Source organism: Rhinolophus sinicus, chromosome 5 (assembly GCF_057876585.1).
Source record: "Rhinolophus sinicus isolate RSI-liver-muscle chromosome 5, RSI-T2T, whole genome shotgun sequence".
NCBI classification, from domain to species: domain Eukaryota; kingdom Metazoa; phylum Chordata; class Mammalia; order Chiroptera; family Rhinolophidae; genus Rhinolophus; species Rhinolophus sinicus.
In genome coordinates this window covers 97,114,702-97,131,361 of record NC_142505.1, presented here as the reverse complement: position 1 = coordinate 97,131,361, position 16,660 = coordinate 97,114,702, and the positions used below count along the sequence as shown (strand labels likewise).

The following is a 16,660-nucleotide window of genomic DNA, read 5'->3' as shown; positions in this document are numbered from 1 at the left end:
TCTAGAGGCTTCATAACACAGGCACGATTGATTAAATCATTGGCCGTTAGTGATTTAACTCAATCACCAATTGAACTCAGCCCCTTTCCCCTCCGTGGAGGTCAGGGGGTGGGATTAAAAGTTTCAACCTTCAATCACAGGGTTGGATCCTCTAGCAATGAGGATCCCCCATCCTTAGGTGCTTTCCAAAAGTCACTCATTAACATGACAAAAGACAGCTTTATTGATCACCTTACCGGAAATTCCAAGACTTTTAGATGCCCTGTGGCAGATATGATGACAGAGACCAAATATATATTTATTATAAATTACAATATCACAACGGGGCATTCCATGGGATTAGGCGCTATGTCTTCCTTGTTCAGCTCCATTTTCGCGTATCTGGCACCGACATTTTGTTGGGAGAAGGGAAGAGTACCTAAAAGAAGAAAAACAACACATACAAAATTAAGTAAGCTAAAGAACAAGAAATCTCAACCCTAAATCCAACCATTCTTCCCTAAAGGGGAAAAAAAAGGAAGAGGGACTGGAGCTGGTGAAGGAGGTGGGTAGGGGGAGGATGAGACACCCATTGGTTCAGGTGCAGAATGACCAGCCCTAGACCAGTACTTAGGAAACTTGAGTGTTCATTAGAACCACCAGGGGAGCTTGTTAAAACACAGATCGCTGATTCACCCCCAGAGTTTCTGATTCAGTTGATTGGGGAAATTTTGCATTTCTCACTAATTCCACAGTGAGGCTCATGCTCCTGGTTCAGGGTCTACCACTTGGAGAACCGACAGCCCTAACTGTCACTGCACGTTAGAATCACGCTGAGGTTTATAGAAACACCCATACTGTACCCGGACCAACTCCATCAGAATTCCTGCGGGTGGAACCAAGGTCTGAGTGTTTTTAAAACCTGGACCAGGCGATTCCAATGTGCAGCCAAACCCAAGAGGAAGTAAGTCGTTGAGCATACGTGGGCTTGAAGTTCGTACACCTTAAAAATAGCAGCTAAGCTTTACTGAGCACTTCCCATGAGACAGTCACTCTGCTGAGCACGTTACTGCATGATCTCTTTAGTTCACACAGGAACCTTTCTGGCAGGGACTACTGTTCCCATTTACCTGATAAGGAGAGTCAGAGACATTAAGGAGTTGGTCCTAGGCCATAATCTGGGAAGTGAGAACCTGGGAATCCAGTTCAGGTCTCTGCCTGTGTGGAGACTCCTAACCACTAGGGGTCTGTAGCCTCTTCCCGAAGCCATTTAGTCTTCTGCTCTGCCTTAAAGCTACAGTATTTGTTTGAGTCCAGATGTCAACAATCTGAGCTGGAACAATTGGAATCAGCTTCATATTTGGTATCAGAGATAGATAGATAGATAGATAGATAGATAGATAGATAGATAGATAGATAGATAGATAGATAGATAGATAGATTAGATAGAGAGATAGAGAGATAGATGTAGATCTACATTCATAGATACATGAATAAACAAATGCAAATCACAGAATGGTTGTTTTAATGAATTCAATACTTTTTTTTTAAAGCCAGCCACTGTCCTGCTTATATTCCTTCAATGGCTCATAATCACTTCCAAGAAAAGTTCAAAAGGCTCTTCATTATGGGGGTCCTGCCTTGGACTCTCCAGCCCCTTCATCCCTCCTCCTCGGCTCTCACCCAGCTATTTTCAGTTTCCCACATCCAACCAGGCCACTGTGGGGACAGAGCCCCAGAAAGTAGTTTCCAGGCTCTCGGCCTCACATAGACAGGTGCTGGCTCAGGTAGTAAATGGCCATCAACTGTGATTGGATGGCCATCAGCTGTGGCTAGTTGGCCGTCAGCTGTAACCAGTGAGCCATTGGCCACTAATATAACTGCTGTGGCTACGCTAGCAAGCAGAGATTGCTGCTAGAAAATGGGGGCTGGCAAGAGGATGGTGGCTGGGCTGGCAAGCGCGGATTGCAGTTAGGATGGCTGGTTGCGGACAGTGTGGATCCAGCCTCCAGTGAGAGTATAGTGCCGCCAGCGAGAATATACTAGTATGACTCCCCTATCTATGGCTCCGTGGGTGTTCCTTTTTGGCCTCACCATATCCTGCGTTCTCTTGTGGGGAGCGGGAGCAGAGATCCCACCTGGCACCCCGTACGATACCACCATGCCTTTGTCCATGTTCTTCTTTCTCCTTCCTTCCTTTTTGTCTGCCAGGAGAACTTCTTTCTACCTTCCTTTAAATTTACGTTATCGCCTGCTACCCATAACTCTCCCCCACATCCCTTCCCTGAGCAATCACAGCAAGACGATATCACATTCCAGTTTACTGTTACAGTTTATCCCTCCCTATACCTTAACCTGTTAGCTGAATTTCCAAAGGGATATTTTTAACAGAATCCTGGCTCTGCCCTGAAAATGAGACTTTCCCTGAAGTTCCCTCAATTAAGGACTGTACTTTCTCCCATCCTCTAGGCCCGGAAGTAGGGTAGTATCCTTCTTCCTCTCTTCCAGAGTAACCTCCTTCCTTCCTCTGTAAAACCCCTGCAGCTTTTAATCTCATGTTATCAGATTACACCACCAGCCGCCCCTCCTTATTACAGTCCTGCTCCCAGCCTCATACTCTTTATTTCTTGAATATTTAGCTCCCGGCTCTCTATCCCTCTTTCCAATAGCAGTTCTGTCTTAATTATTGGTGATTTCAGTATCTACATTTTTGACCCTTCCAATATCCTGTTCACTCAGTTTCTTGATTTTTCTTGCCTCTGATGAGCTCATTTCCCATCCCACTTCACCAGTCCCTCCTATGGCCTCACCCCAGACCCTGCATCTGTCATCACTGCCAGGGCCCAGGGCGGGCTACCCCAAGGTATCCCATGTGGCATACTGATCACTTTGAATTCAAGTTACCTCAAAAACTGCCAATGCAAGCAGAACAGCGTGACCTCTATCTGTCCCCCTGAAAGCAGGCGATAAATCTGCCATGAGAAAGGTCGCCCGACCCCTGCCCCTGGAAGCTGAGAAAAACTCCCTTATCACTAGAGTTAAGGAATCTGAGCTCAAAAACTCTACATAAACAAAGCTTGTTTCTCCTTTACTAATTTACTACCCGAGCCCAAACTTTATTTAGATTCCTCACTATTGAGGAATCTAAGTGCCCTGGCACTTCTTCACAAATTGCCTACAGAGTATAAAAAGTTGGCTGGCTCATCATTTTAGGGAGCACCATCTATGATCTCCCGGGTGCACATACTAAATTGGCTTTTCTCCTGTGAATCTGGTCCTGTGTCAATTTTATTAGTACTCCAGCCACAAGAACTCAAGAACGGTGGGGGGAATTCTCCCCCTCCCCTATATTACTAATCACTAAAACCCCTCTGAAATCTCACTTTCAAGCACACCACTCTCCAAGTGAGGACCTGGCATGGGGAGAAGGTGAGGGACAGTGACCAGAGGCTCAGGATCCCTGGCCCATTTTTATTATCGTCCCTCTTGCCCAGTCTCCTGGCCTCTTCTCATTTTGTCATATTCACTTGGCTAAACCACACATTTCTCGGCTAAAACCAAGTGAGTGCCTGCTCTGCACCAGCAACCTGAGAGCCTAAAGGCTCTGAAGGAACGCATAACCATGCTGTCTGGGTCACTGTCCTGTCACGACTGGGACCCTCGAGCATCTCCTATCACTAGTCCATTCATTTTCCCACGGTCCTAGATGATTCTTGATGCCTCTTCCTATCATTGCAGACCTCAAATTCCCAGTCCCATGTTCAGCCCTTGACTTTGCTCCTGTAAATCACTAAGAAAATAGAGGCCATCAGATGGGAACTTCAGGAAGCTCCCACCTTCACTCTCCTGCATCTGCACCCAAGGTCTCGCCACCCCTCCCGTGCAGAAGAAGAGGACTCCCGAGACCTGCCCCAGACCCTGTGGCACCACTAAGCCAATAGTCTGCTCTCTTTCTGTAGAATTCTCTAGGTCTGCTAGATTGAATGATACCCCTGAGACAGAAAATAAACTGTGGTGGGGGTGTGGATCTCTGTTCTTTTGTTAAATTGGAAATTTAAATTATTCTTCTGTGCTTTGCACCCAAGTAGAGAATAAGACCCTTGATATGCTATTATTTCAACACACAAAAGGCGAGGCAGCTCTGTATTGTTCCTCCAGTGGATGCCTATTTATCTGGCTTCTACTCATTTCAGATACAGTGACCCAGAGAAGACAAAATAGGATTTGAACTTCTTAATGTGTTGTGTGTTTATTTGGATTTACAAAGACCAAGTGTTCAATTCACTTAGTAAAAATAAAATTGCATTCAGTCTTTTTTCTTTCGTAATCATTGGAGGGTCTCAAAAGAGAATAGTGTACGGGGGTGGGGAGTATGTGTGGTGGTGGGATGGGGATGGGTGAGATGCCATTTTTTGTCAACTTTTTCTTTTTGAAAAAAGTCTTTACTTTTCCCAGACAATTTTTGGAAAAGAGTACTATGGAAGATTCTTTTTCTCCCCTTCCTTTCCAGCCCAAACTGTCGATGATTCACACTCCCACTCTCAGTGTTATGTTAGTTAAGGCCATAAGAAAGAGTCTTATAAGGGCATTTGCAGCTTAGTTTACGTTGAGGACTCCCCATCTGTCTTGATATTACGCATGTGCTTTACATCTGTTATGTCAATCTTTGTGCTCATCGTCATAAGGTAGGTGGTACCTTATCATCATCCCCATTTACAGATTTGGAAACTGAGGCTTGGATAAATTCAGAGATCGGCCCAAGTTCTCTCTAGCTTCTAAGGAGGGGAGCTGAGAATCAAGCCTAGGTAGTCCGTCTCCTAAGTGTGTATACAAGGACTGTCGCAACACCTTCCATTCATTCTCTTCTCAGAGATAAGAACTCAAGAACAGTGGGGGGAACGCCTTTGTATCCTACAGTCAGTCCACTGGGTATTTAAAAAGAAAATGGGGTGAAGGGAGTCCAGTTTTACTGAGAAGATAAAAGATGAGTTAAGTCATAGAGAATGGACGGACTTCCGCAGGAAGAGAATTAACAGGAGCAAAATTCTAATTCTGCTGGTGGAAAGGTTACATTTTAAATTCTTATCTGCTAACACATTAGCATGTACAGGGTGACCCCAGTCTCTAAGTGGCTGAGGGAGGTAGTCTAAGGTAGTGATTTCTGGAGTGAAAACTGCTGAGGTTTAAAACCAGGCTCCTCTTATTGTGTGATCTTGGGCACGTTACTTAACTTCAATGACTCTCGGCTTCTTCCTAGGTATATGGAGATGACAATGACAGTAGCTGCTTCACGATCAAGTTGGTACTAAAGAAACACCATTAAACTTTGCAGCATGAGAGACTGAATACACAATGGCCAGGCTATACATAAAAATAAAACTCTTAGCCCTCTATCTGCAGCCAGCCCAGGAAACCAGTCCATTATCTACAGTAACCAGCCCAGGAAGCCAGCCTATTTGCTATTTATAAGTCCGACTTGTAGGAAGTCATGCCACTATCTCTAGGGGGGAAAAAAAAAATCCATGAAGCCAAACAATAACTCCTGTAACAAAAAGTCCCGAACAGGCAGGACTAGATTAACAACTGACAGCTTCATAACATTTCCAAAGTAGGATCAACCAGACAAAGCCAAATGTGTGCCCTTTACCAATCACGTAAGATGCCCTGCTTCTAGATAGCTCACCTACCACGTCCCTGACAGCTGCCGATCAGCACACACCTGAAGTCTGCCTTCTCCTCAACTGGAAGGCTTGTTTCCCCACTCCTCTGCCTGCCTTTGAATCCTAGCCAAAACACAAGTGACGGTGCTGGCTCCCTTGTTATACAGCAAGCTCTGAATAAGTATATTTGCCTGTTGTCGTTGAGTTGGTCTTTATTTCCATAAGCATTAACTGAACTCATCCCGGTGATAAATGATAGACACATTGATCAAGGTGGTAACCGTGAAGACGGCGAGAAGGGATCAGATTCAGGATATATTTTAAAGGCAGCATCTTCAAAACGTAAGAGGGGAGGGGAAGTAAGAATCACGTTCTGGTTTAGGTAACTAGGTGGGCAAAACTGGAGAAGGCTGGAGTTCATACATTCTCAAAGTGGAGAGACTGCGTCTTACGTTCACCTACTCCCTGCACATTTATGTAAATGGCTCCCAGAATCTTCTCTAAGAGACCATTGCCACCAGCCCAACACGTGGCCAGAGGATCATTTCTCTGGATAGAGGTACCTCGAGGTGGTTAGTTCACAGGTATCCGTGAGCTCCGACGGCTCACTCCCACTCTCATTTACTTTCTCCACCATCAAAAAAAGAAAAATCTTTGCAATCGCCTGACTGATATGTGGACTGGCTTCAACCACAATTTAAAAGTTAAGTAAACAATATAATCTCAATTTTTTTTAAAGAATGTGTATCTCTGGAAGCAAACAGAGCAAAATGAAATGTTAACCACCTTTGTTATCTCAGGATACTAGGCCTAGAATTAGGTCATTTAAATTTTCTTCTTAATATATTTCTCTATTTCCAAAGCCTTTAAGAATGAACAAGAACTGTTCTTTTTTTTTTTTTTAATACATTGCTTAAAAAGGAGATCTCTGGGATAGTTAACAAATTGAAAGCTGTCGGTCACTTATTGCTAGGCACGAATGCATAGAGTGTGTCACCCAAGTGCAAGTTCAGATGGGGTGTGTAGAACATACGAGCGCCCCTCTGGGGTGGGGCTGTCTCACAGGGTAAGGAATAAGGAAGGCCGTGTTCCCCAAACAACCCACAGCGTTGCCAGCCATGCAGCGCTGCCCCTGTCCCTGCAGGTATGTGGGAGAGAGTAAAGCCTGACACAGAGTTCAGCTCGGACACATGAGCGGTGAGAAACACAAATATATGCAGTATTTCCAAACACTGTTTCAGTGGGGTCCTTGCCAGCCTAAGAACAAGGGACAGCCTATTTTTTAACTAAATCATGAAAGTGTTTGAAATGCAAACAGATGACAATTCAGAAATAGGCAGTCCCAAGAGAACACTGACTGGGGCAGATTGAGCCCTGACCAGACCTCATGGCCAAGGCTTGGACTTGGACAATCAACTGCGTGGCCTATTTTGTCACCGAGGTGGTAAAAGGAAGTGAAATGACTTCAAGTCTTGACCCCCTCCCCCAAAATAGAAAAAGCTAGCAGACAGTGCCTAAACCCACCCCCAGTTCAACAGGCCTTCTTCTCCCAAAGCTTGAAGTCATTGGCTTACTTCCATTCATTCGCAACTAAACTGACAACAGTATCTGTTTGCTTTGGCTTCAAGCAAAGACTCGTCCCTTCCTCGGTCCAGGATTTCAAATACTCAGCAGTTTGGCTGATTGACACTGGGAGACTTTTTCTTTCCTAGGATAACTTCCTCTTGCAGAGTGTGCTTCAGAGACATATGGATGGATGGACTCTCCATCAAAAATCATGGGCCCAGATAATCCAGAAGCACATTTTCCTGCTAAATAGTAACATTTGAGCAACACTTCAGACAGACCTTTTGTCATCACATCATCATATTAAACCCAAATAATCAAAAATTTAGAAATAAACTAAAGTCATAAATGCAAGTTCTTTCAATGTCATCGTTTAATAGATTCACCAGAAGATGACGGGTTTCCCTCACTATCCAAAAGTAGAGAGTTTCTATGAAACTTGCATAAGCAGAAATGGCGTAAATTCACTTTCATAAAAGTGAAGTGGTGTGATGTGAACTTCAGAAAAGTGGGGGATACCTGCATTTAATTAGGATTTTGTTTGATTTTGCCATTCACGAATTGTTTAGAGAACAGACATTATGAAAATGTTAACTTGTAGATTTCTGTTCCAAAAGTTACAATTTCATTGCCCTGTAGAACATTAACCAATTTTGTATCTCCTAGAAAATTCATTTCCACATTCATTTGACTTATTATATAAATATCTGTTCCTCAAATTTTCTTTTTGAACCAGCTCTACCTTCTCACTAAATCATTCATTAGTTAATGAGTTGAATAAAATCATTACACATTTATTGTCTTTTATATGAGTCGTGTCAGGGAGGTAAACTTTCCCTCTACCCTCTTAGTTCAGTACTTGGGGCCTGCAAATGAAACTTAAAAGGACTAGTTAGCAAGAGAAAAAATAGATTTTAATCATGTATGTATGGCAGTTCATAAAAAAGACAAGACTCAAAGGGGCTTACATACTATCTTTTTTTATATTATCTTAATGGGGGAAGGGAGAAGGGCACTTGTGGGAAACAAATGACTTCTTAGAAAGAGAGGGGAGAAAAGGCATTTTGTTTAGATGGGGAAATTAATCGTTTTTTGACAATGTCTGTTTTGATGTAGCGTCGTCTTCTGATCTCCAAGAAGATTAGAGTTGATCCCAGGTAGGGGATTTATGACATTTAAGTTCTTTTGAAAGGCACTGCTTTTAGGCAGATATGGGATTTCAGGATCTCAAAAGCCTTCAGCTCAAAATAATTTTTATGCAACAATAGCATGTTCTGGACCCCTTCATTTCTTCTTACGTTTTAATGTCTTTGAAACTTATTCCCCATTTTGCAGATGTAGAAATCTAAATCCCAAGGATACTAAAAGAGCCACACCTCATCAGGATCAGAGCTAAACCTTAAAGCCTGTTCTTAAAGTTCTTACCACATTGTCAAACTAAATTGCTGTGTGGCCTTGACCAAGTTGCTTTCCCTCTCTGGGCTGTTTCCTTAGGTGTAAATTGAGGCAGGTGCAAGAGATGATCTCTACAGTTCCTTCCAGATCTAGTAATCTCTGATAACGTTAATTACTTAGCAAAATGACAAAAACGGGCTGTACTGATCTTCAAGTCCCGTTCCCATTCCACCCCTATCCCTAACGATGCCACTTCTTGAGTGAGGCCTTTTGTCTCCAGGCAGAAGGCCCTAGTCCTGAGTTTTTTCTCTCCCCATCAATACTGACCTCTCCCATCCATCAGGGAACCTTTCCAATAGGAAATCTGTTCATGTTATAAGCTATATAGTAATCAATACTAAGGGTGAAAGCTATTCAGAGATTAAGGTCTCATGCATACACACACACACACACACACACACACACACACACACACACACTCCTTAAAATGGTATCTGAATTTACCTTCCACAAAAACATTAAGTATTTACTCAGGTGAGTGGTGGGGTCCCAGGAATGTGACAGGCAGGTGGGGTAGCTTTGTGAGAGCAGAGAATCTTAATACCCCTACATCAAATCTATTTGGAGGGCTAGTTTTTGGTCAGACCAGAGCTGTGTCCCAGCCAACACCAGTCCCCATGCCATGCCAGCTGTTAGATATTTTGAACACCATCCTTGCTTTTTTGGCTTGGTTCATAGAGTCACGTCTGTCTCCAAGTGCATACAACAGTGACAAACATCTCTGCATCTGTTGCTAGTCATTCATCGTCTCCAACCCAAAATGTAACGTTTGTACTGAACACTGCTATGGATTAAGATGATTAGACTTGATTTCGTTATTCTTCATTAAATAGAAAACAGATGCTCATGTATTTTTCTTTTCACTTATTAGTCTGTCCTAATGTTTCCACACGGAATATTTCTTCAATGCTAGAATTTAAATAATGAAAACAACGAATGCAGAAACTCTATTAAGGATAAGGAATCTGCTACTATCCTGATCCCTTCAGTGATGCTTGTTTTTTCATGCTCTTTGTCCCTCCTGCCCGGCAATTAAAAGACGAGCATCTGTGCTGGGGGAGCGTGTGCATGTTTTAGAGCAGAGGTGAACCGGTGAGACAGTGTTTGCAACTGCCAAGGCTGCAACAACATGGTATGTCTTGACTTGTGGGAGAATCATTTCAAGATCATTTTTTACAAAGATAATAAGGAGTCTTCTTCTGGGTAGGCATCCGATCTCACAGGAATGTCCTGGTCTAGGCAAGACACAGCAGAAGTAGTTAAAGGTGCATGTGGGACAACAGTCCTCAACCCTGACTGCACATTAGAATCTCCTGAGGACCTTTAAAAAAAATACCCATGCCCAGGCAGCATTCCGACCAAAAACTATCAGTATCTCTAGTAGTGAGGTCCGAGCATAGGAATAGAAAAGCTCTACAGGTGATTCCAGGGTACAGCCAGAAGTGGGAACCCCTAGTATAGAGGGGTGTGTACTGAAACTTTGCTCAGCAACTCACACCAATTTTTCATTGAATATTATTATGAATTTGTGTATTTGTTATGAATTTGTTGCCTAAGTAAAATAAAAATACAAATATGTTGACACTGTAATTAAGGAAAGTAGTGTTGAATAAAACATTATGTAACTTGGAAATACCCACACACAAAAAGCTCAGAAAGCAAATATTAAATCTGATTTCTGTTATTTATCTTCTCTGTGCTTCAAACAATGAAATTTACATCATTTTTATGTAGCACTGGAGCTTTTTTTTTTTTTAACTTACGAAGAAACATTTCAGATATACAAAATAAGCTCTGCTTGCTCTGACTCCTGATCCTGAGCCACGCAGAGTGACAATGAAACTGGTTGCTTTGATTAAATGCAATGGTGGGACTGAAGATTAAGTGATTTTGAAGACTGGATGTCTTCATAACGTCCTACGAGGGCAGGAACAATCAAAGGGGAGTGAGACTTACTTTAATGCAGCATTACCTGGGTTTGTCTGTTTGCTTCATAGCACTCACTGAATCCCCTCTTTAAATATCTCCCAATACTGCGTGAGCTTCCCTTGGAAAAACCCACAGACATCCTAGTCTATGTTTTGAATCATATTTAAAAGGCCTCTCTGTTTCCATTAACAGAGAGGGGCTTCCACCAGAGCTTGGAGCAGATGAAGTGGGGCGGTTCCCCTCCATCAGCATCTCCTCCACCACCCCCCAACTCCCTCATCTTCTCCCCCTGGCAGGCACTCAACACAAAGGAAGATGAAGGCCCAGCCCCTGCTGGCAAATCTTTTCTGTCTTGTGGTTTAAAAAATACAAACACATAGACATTAGAAGGGAACAGATATTTCAGGGGAAGATGTTTGATGCCAAGTGAGTTGAATGAATTGTAAAGCCATGGGAATTTAAACCACAGAGAAATCATGACTAGCATTTAGAAAAGACTTAGCAAAAGGAGATGGAGCATAAGTTAAGCCTTAAATAATGGTAAGAATTGGATGGACAGGAGGGAGGGTGTCCCAGGTAGGGGAAATAGTGAACAGAGGACCCAAAAAAGGAAAAAGACAAGATGTCTGGACGCAAGTGGGAAGGCTTATCTGAGCAGATATAGGCTGTTGACGAGAGATAGAAACTGAGGCCAGACTCTTACATACCAGTCAGAAGAGCTTACACCTTACTCTCGCATTGCCTGCTGACACTAACAAAATATTTACAAACAGCGCTCGATGGCAGATGCCTTGTCTCCTCACCCTCAGAAACCCAGGGATGACAAATACCTTTTCTGATCCATACAGAATGCATCATTGGTAGAAGATTCAAGGAGAACTCTGTTGTGAAAGATTCTAAGGTCACACCTCAGCTCACCATGAGGGTTACAATTTATAATTGGCACCTATCAAGGATAAAATGGGAGAATTGCAGTAAGAATAGCAGTGCAGATATTTTGTATTTGACAACGGTGCTTTACCCAACAGGGATGGCTATCAGGATGAGAAATTCACTCATCCAGATTGCTTAATGGGGAAAGTACCATGGAGTAGGGAAGGTCTTACAATTTCTGCTAGTTAAGTGAACTACCAACCCTATCTATGCTTAAGACCAAGCCCCAAAGAATGTTCTGCCCCGGACTATAAGTGAGAACATTCAGGCTGACATTGGGCCTCAGCGATACAGAAAACAATAATTGATTAGTGATGTCTGCCATGGGCTCAAAAGTAAGAATAAATGCTATGCATGCTGCATACTTACTATACCTACATTTACCAAAAGGACCACACTAAAATAATTTCAGGCATCAGAACCAATTGACACAAGGAGTTAGGTATTCATGTTTGGTTTGGTTTGATTTAGTCTGGGGTTGGGGAAGATATAGTTTTCAAATTATATAACCTAGTTGGCCGATACTCCTTCTATGTATCTATGTAATTACTAAGATCTGCTCCAAATGGGTGTTGTTCCCTGGAATAAACTCAAAGCAGGAACACAGGGCCCACTCATAAGAGAGCTGAGGGATTTTAAAACCTTTAAGCATAGCAGTTGTGTTTATCTTAACCTGTTTCTTTCTTGAGACCTGCCCAGCACTTGAAAATTTGCAGCCCACACCTACAAATGATTCCTGCAGATCAGCCCTCACTGGCATCTTCTCATCCTGATTTTTGATCTTCCTGCTTTTAATTCTCTGTCCTTGTCGCCTTCCCTACCACGTTCTTAGGGACGACGGAGTTTGTTGTCAGAGAGAACAATTTCTTTTTCTTCTTTTTATTCTTCCTGTAAATGCAAACAAGAGACCAGCGTTAGGAGAACTTTCATATGTGCAAACACCTCAGTGTGTTTCACAGAAATCAATCTAACCAAAACCCATAAAATATAAATTTACCTGATACAAGCACAAGATAACTATAGAGATTTCTCCCCCTACCTCCGCATTACACAGTATCCATACAAATGACTCTGGAAACTGCACCAATAACTAGAGCCACCCGATAAATACCAAGGTCAAGAGAATTTGCAGGAAAAAAAAAAAAGGAAACGAAATGCATCTTTAAAGAGGTCCCTTTGCATAGCAGAGGCCGCTCTGAAGCACATTCAAACAAAAGTAGGTGATTTAGGCAAGAAACTTTCCACCTTCCCTTTGTGATACTGCAGCTGAGAGTCACAGCCTCACCATCCCTTCCCGCAGGCCTTTCCTAATCTGCAGTCTAGGTGATGTGCTTCTGTTGTTGAGGTAGAAACGAGGATTGCATGAGGTATGGGGGAAGGCAGAATGGAGGGGCCTAGCTGCTGAATATTCAATATCAAATGTTTACATTTTTCTAATTATAAAAGAATATTCTTACTTAGTGCAGAAACTCTACAAAACACAAGAAAAAAAATTAAAAGTCACTCCTCATCCTTCTCCAACCACCAAGGACAGTCTCCCAAGACTTGCAAAAGAATCTCCTGGTGCCTACACAAAACAAAGACTGCTGGGCCTACTGCCACCTCTGCAGAACCCAGATTTCTGGGGATGGATGTGCCCCCATCTGCATTTTCTAAAGGCACCCCCAGCAAGTCTCATGAGGACTCCCTCTCTGACACATAGGAGTTTCTCAATAAATAAGTGTTCAATAAATAAATAAATTCTAAACTATCTTTTTTTCATTGCATAGATACATTTTTCTTCTTTCCTTCCTCGTTTTTTTTTTTTTGTGTTTTTTTTTTCTGAAAAGCTCCTCAGTTTTCACTTGACAATAGATAAGGCACTTACCATGTGCTTATCACTGTCTTATGAGTTGTGCCAACATTATCTTACTTACAACAAACCGATAAAGTAATTATTATTTATAACCCCTCTTTTCCAATGAAAAACCCTAGATGCACAGAAGTCATGTAATGGGTCCAACATCACACAGCTAGAGAGTGTTAGAAGCAGGTTTCAACTCTGAGAGTATAAATCCAGAGTCTTCACACTTCATATCTGCATCCATCTTGAACCTCTTCTCAGGTTTTCAATATTATTCTACTTTATTTTTAATGGTAACATGATATTCTACTATACAGATTCATCAGAATGTAAGAAATTATTGGACAGGTCCTCTCTATTTTTGCAATGCTGTACAAGTGGATGAAGAATCACCAGACAGACACATCTCTTCCCCATACCTCTGAGAAACACCCCCCCCACACACACTCCTCCCCAACACGTTTTGGGTTTTGTTTTGTGTTTTCACTTTGATCTTAACCTCTGTACCTTTACATATGTTACACCCCCGGGAGTTCAGGATGTTTTCATTTCTATGCGTTCCACAAATTCACTTCCTCATTGGTCCAGCCCTTGGTGATCATGTTCCTCAGAAGATTCATGAAAGGCCTGTTAAGTGCCAACAGCAGCTTATCTACTGTGATTATCCACCTCTTCCTGATAAAGAAATCTCAGCTCAGCCAGGCTGAGTAACTTGCCCAAGGTCACATAGCATGTAAAAAGGCAGAGTCTGGATCTCAGAGTTGGAACTCTTAACTACCACCCTCCATGACTTCTCCTTTGCCAGAACTTGCCACCTGTGAGTGAATACCTGAGATTTGAATCAACCATTCCCAGGGCTGGCCAACCTAGCACCCTTACAGCCAAAAAAAGAGCTTACTTCTCCCTGTGCAGAGAAGGAAAGAAGGAAAGAACCTCTAGCCTCTGCCGGAGCACTCTGAATAACACCACTCCTCCAAACACTTTACCTCTGGTGTAACTGAAATCATTATCAATCCAGAGTGTTCTCAATGAACTCACAACCGACGACAGCCTGCAGACCGGCCAGGCTCCTAGGAGCAGCTGCTTCCTTGATCAGCTCTTCCTGGATCATATTTACTCGGATAAATTAGAAGTTAAAAGCAAAAGGAAATAAGATGGAATTTAATTATACTGGGAAAGACACAGCATAAAAGACATGCTGTTCGTCTCTCTGATAAGCAAAAGAGAATGGTCGCGTTGGTACCAGGCATTGCCTGAGCTTCCAACTCTGTTCTGTTCCCTTCCCAGATGTCTGCCATGCATTGATTGCATGTAAGCTCCATGGGGGCAGGGACTGTGTCCCATCACTCACCATACTGGTATCTGTTAGGACTGATAAAGAGGTTAAGAGTAGCTTGAACCACTCTGCATTGATTGTTTTCTAATGAGAAAGCCAGAGGAAGACAGCCTCAGGTTGGTCTGACAGCTCCACCAAGTCAGCAGGACCCGGTGCGCCTGTATCTCTGCTCTGCCATCCACATGTTGGCTCCTCTTACCCAAGCTTAGGGCTCCAGGCTCTCAAGCTCCAGTGATCAACTTCCCACTCAAGGCAGGAAAACAGGAAAGAAGGAGGCACTACCAGGTCCCCTTTCATGTCTGCTCTTTTTATCACGATAGCAAATTCTTCCCCAGACTCAGCCGTCCTTCCTCTTACACCTTATCCAGTTTAGGGTGCCCACTAGATTGGGGGTGGAGGGTGGATGTTATCCTGATCAATTTAGAACAATCATTGAGTCATCACTGGAATCGGACAAACGCTTGCTCCCACCTCCCCCCCACCCACCCACCCTAAAACATGAAGTTCTATGAGGAAGGAAGCAAAGAGGGTTTGGCAAATATAACAATGTCTGTCACAACTGTATAGTCAGCACATAGCAGAGGGCTGGCACATAGCAAGTGCTCAGTGAAAGCATATTCAATGAATCAATGAGAACCTTTGTTCTGTGACTGAGGATGGAGAGAGGAGTGAGAAGCGTGCAGCAAAGTTTGAAGAGGAAGATAGCACAGGGTGGAAGGAATGGGTAACATCTGCTTCCCATCTATTCCTGGAATAGGTGATGGTTGGGGGAGTAAAGGCCCGAAACTGATGGGACCATATCTTTGAGAATCTTGGTGATATTTCGGACAAGGGATGATGGCCAGAGGCTCATGGCCCTGTTCACAGGAGCCCAGTGACAATGAGCATAAGGCTGGGAAGGGGTCCTCCTCTGGGCCACCACCTAAACCCAGCAAAGCTCTGCCCATGAGAAACTGGAAGCTTTGGGAGCACCCCAAGATACCCCAAAAAGGGCACTGGGGAGGCTTCAGCAGGTGGCTTCCCAGGCAGTGGACTAGATCAGGTGGGAGGAGAAAGGAGGGGTGGGCATGCCGACGCTGCAGCTGACAGACTGGCTCTGGGGACACTCGAGTGAGGCCTTGGCAATCCCAGAAATCACCAGGGAATACTTAGAGGGGGCGAATGCTGTCAGCCAGGCACGTGGGGCCTGGTGCCAACAGAATTTGTATTTCCAGGCTGGTGACATTTGGGTTGCACGTGGGCAAGACAGAGGTGGCTACAGGTTCCCATACAGAGGAAGTGGCCTACGTAGATTCTCAGAGCAGGTGACACCACCCGTGAGACGCCTACCCGGAAAGCCAAAGTTCTACTTCTCTGTTAGGCTTTGAGACCATGTACACAGAGCAGGAATGAGGAGAACCTTTGGCAGCCAGGATTCCCACTGATCTAGGCTGTGCAGAGAACAAGATTCACTACTCTCTCCCGGGTTCAGACGGCCCATGCTCCTCCCCTGGGCCTCAGTTCCCTCATTTATAAGATGAAGGGGTCACATAACATCTTTTATAAGATGAAGGGTTCAATACTGGGGTTCTAGTTTGTTAGTTCAAGAATCTAGAAACAGGAAAAAGGTTAAACCAATCAGAAGGACAGGGCTGAGTATATGTATGAATAAAGAGAAGCCCCGACCAAACAAGCAATAAGACGCAGTGGTTGAGAACTCAGACTCTGGACTCGGCCAGACCTGGGCTTAGGGTCGAGATCTGTCGCTTACTATATGATCTCATGTTTGGAAGCCTGAGAGGAGTTTTCCTCGTCTATAAAATAGAAATAATAACAGCCATCTCTTGAAGGGGTGTTGAGAGTACATAAGATGCTCATGCTGCCGAGTAAAGTTCCAGGCACATGCGAGGTGCTTAATACTATGCACTTTCAACCAACCTAAAAGATGAATCCTTAAGTGGCAGCCTTCCTTTAGGACTT

The 16,660-nt window shown here is 43.5% G+C and overlaps 1 long non-coding RNA gene across 1 annotated transcript in view; it reads right to left on the bottom strand.

Annotated features, from left to right (window-relative positions):
• Positions 1-274: 274 nt before the first annotated feature.
• The window catches only part of LOC141567302 (uncharacterized), a 55,347-nt gene continuing 38,961 nt past the window's right edge, over positions 275-16,660 (bottom strand). Inside the window, exons 2-4 of the long non-coding RNA XR_012489864.2 lie at positions 12,250-12,410; positions 11,420-11,535; positions 275-418 (exon numbers count right to left, since the gene is read on the bottom strand). This is a non-coding gene — a long non-coding RNA (uncharacterized LOC141567302). The remainder of the gene's footprint in view (positions 419-11,419; positions 11,536-12,249; positions 12,411-16,660) is intronic.